Raw genomic sequence first — 3,478 nt, 5'->3', positions numbered from 1 at the left:
ACCCTTGTAGGGTCCTGTGTGCTGGGGATTTACAGACTCCAGCTTGCTTTAATGCTTTTAAACAAGATGTGTGTGTATGTGTTCATTGTCTGTATGGGATTCTCCAACCTCCCCTTGAAGCATTTTTTATTTCTGTTCCCTGAGCTTGCATCTGTAGTTCTCTGCATTGCCAGCCACCCACCACCCCTCCAAAATAAGTTTCCAAGAAACCTCATCTTCCAAGAAGCCTAAAGAATTATGTTTATTTCACAACACAAAATGCCACAGCATAGAGGAGTCATTGTCCACCACGGGCACACCTCGAAAATATTGGGGTTCTGTTCAACCACCCCGATAAAGTATCACAATAAAATGAGTCAAATGAATTTTTTGGTATCCAAGTGCATATATAGATTACATTTGCATCATACTGTAGACTATTAGGTGTGTATTATGTCTAAAATGTCTAAAATGTCTAGCATTATGTCTAAAAAAAGAATGTATACACCTTAATTAAAATATATTTTGTTGCTAAAAATGCTAACAACTATCTGAGCTTTCAGTGAGTCATAATCTTTGTGCTAGTGGAGGGTCCTGCCCTGATGTTAACAGCTGCTCACAAATCAGGGTGGTAGCTGCTGAAGGTTGGGGTGAGCATGGTCATTTCTTAAAATAAGACAATGAAGGTTGCCATGTAGGATGACTCTTCCTTTCATGAATGATTTCTCTGTAGCATGTGAGGCTGTTTGATAGCATTTTACCCACAGTAGAACTTCTCTTGATTCTAGTTCTCTTGCTGGTTCTAGTTCTCTTGCTGGTTCTGCCACATCTGCAGTGATGTGGCAGTGATTCTAGTTCTCTTGCTGGTTCTGCCACATCTGCAGTGACTTCCCCCACTGAGATCTTGAACCCCTCAAAGTCATCCATGAGAGTGGGAATCAACTTTCTCCAAACTCCCATGAATGTTGCTATTTTGATCTCTTCCCATGATCACGTATGTTGTTAATGGCATCTAGAATGGTGAATCCTTTCCAGAAGGCTTTCAATCTGCTTCACCCAGACCCATCAGAAGAATCATCGCTTATGGCAGCTATTGCCTTATGAAATGTATTTCTTAAATAAGAGACTTGAAAGTTGAAATTACCCCTTGATCCATGGGCTGCAGAATGGATGTTGCATTAGCTGATATGAAAACAACATTCACCTCGTTGTCCATCTCCATCAGAGCTCTTGAGTGACCAGGTGCATTGCCAATGAGTAGTAGGTCTCAACAGTGAGCTTAAAATATTCAGTAAACCATGTTTCAAATAGTTGAGCTCTCGTCTAGGCTTTGTTACTCCATTTATAGAGCACAGGCAGAGAAAATTTACTATAAATTTTTAAGGGTCCTAGGATTTTTGGAGTTGTCAATGTATATTAGCTTCAACTTGAAGTCACCAGTTGCATTAACCCCTAATGAGAGTCAGCCTGGCTTTGAAGTTCTAAAGCCAAGCCTTGAGTTCTCATCTCCAGCTATGAAACTCCTAGATGGCTCTTCTAATAGAAGCCTGCTTTGTCTACACTGGAAATCTGTTGTTCAATGTAGCCATGAATTGTGTTAGCTAGATCTTCTGGATAACTTGCTTTGCAGCTTCTATATCAGCACTTGCTGCTTCACCTTGCACTTTTATGTTTTGGACACAGCTGCTTTCCTTAAACCTCATGGACCAACATCTGCTAGCTTCAGACTTCTGCAGCTTCCTCATCTCACTTGGACTTCATTAAATTGAAGAGAGTTAGAGCCTTGCTCTGGATTAAGATCTGGCTTAAGGGAATATTATGGCTGGTTTGATCTTCCACCCAGATCTCCAAAACTTTCTCCGTATCAGCAATAAGGCTGTTTTCCTTTCTTATCATTTGTGTGTTCACTGGAGTAGCACTTTTATTTCCTTCAGGAACTTTTCCTTTGAATTCATGAGTTGGATAACTATTTGGTGCAAGAGGCCTAGCTTTCAGCCTATCTCAGCTTCTAAGATGCTTTCCGCAGTAAGCTCAGTCATTTCTAGCTCTTGATTTAAAGTGAGAGATGTGTGACTCTTCCTTTCATTTGAACACTTTGAGGCCCTTGTAAGGTTATTAACTGGTGTAATTTCAATATTATTGAAATTCTCAGGGAAGAGAGAAGCCCAAGGAGAGGGAGAGAGGTAAGGCAATGGCAGCGAGATAGCAATCAGAACACTCACAACATTTATCGGTTAAGTTCACTGTTGTATATGGACACAGTTTGTGGCACCCAAAAACAATTATGATGGCATCAAAGATCACTGATCACCACAACAAATACAATAAAAATTAAAAAGTTAGAAATTTTACAAGAATTACTAAATGTGATACAGAGACACAAAGTGAGCAAATGCTTTGGGAAAATGGCACCTGTAGACTTGCACAACACAGGGTTAACACAAACCTTCATTTTGAAAAAAAAATCTACAATAAAGAGAAGCATGATAAAATGAGATACACTTGTATTTCATAAAAAAAGAAAACAAGAAAGAGCAAGCAGCAATTACCTTCTTGTTGACCCTTCAACATGCTATACACCTTCCTTTCTCTAAAGTCACTGCTGTTCACTAACTCACACAGAGTGATATTTCCTTGTCAAATGGTCTGATGAATCAGGGGCATGAGTCTGTTGGGGGTTCCCAGGATGATAGGAAATGGGTTCTGTACCATATGGGTGAAGATTCACCAGAGAATGTGGTCATTACAGTGACAGTATCTACGAAGCTCTGACTGGAATACTTAAGTCATTGCTTTATGCTTTCCTCAAGTCTCAACTTTCAACCTTCTCAATCCTAGAGGTATTTTCCACCCCCATCTCCCCAACCCAATGCCCCAGTTTTCTTCAGATAACAGAGAGTAAAACTGTTTCTGGAAACTCAGAAGAGAGAGTCTCACTACAGAGCTGCAAAAATTATTGCAATTTCTTGAAGTCTGTGTTGGGAGGCAGTATGGTCAATACTCTCTTTGTTTAAATAAGATAATGCAAATCAGATGCAAAATTTTTAAGATTTTGAAAATGTCTAGCATGCATGAGAGATATTTATGAAATGAGGCGCTGTAAGAATTTTTATTGATGGCAGCTTTGCAATAAGTGTGTGTTCGCTAAATATGGAAGCAGATAAAAACCAACAATAAAATTTGTTCCAAGGGAATTGCCACAGCACGAACTGAGTGGATCATACTGGGCTGGTGCTTTAGGTTTTGGCATGGGCAGCAGCTTTATTATTCCAGAACTTCCTTGATTTCCAAGGTTTGCCTGAAAAAACAATATTTCTTTAGATCAAATGATTTATGGATCCCCTGATATGGGCAAAATATGTCATTAGAACACCTCATTTGAGGACCCAGTGTCTATTACCCATTAAGTGGATTTTTACTCTCCCCCCAGTGAAAGCCAAGACACTCACTCAGGTCCCCCAACTGAAGCCCCTCTGCTCCAGTTAACCCAATTGTTTTG

Source organism: Eumetopias jubatus, unplaced genomic scaffold, assembly GCF_037043125.1.
Source record: "Eumetopias jubatus isolate StellerSeaLion01/CBP00866 unplaced genomic scaffold, mEumJub1_p1.0 scaffold_78, whole genome shotgun sequence".
NCBI lineage: Eukaryota > Metazoa > Chordata > Mammalia > Carnivora > Otariidae > Eumetopias > Eumetopias jubatus.
Note: the sequence above shows the minus strand (reverse complement) of the source record.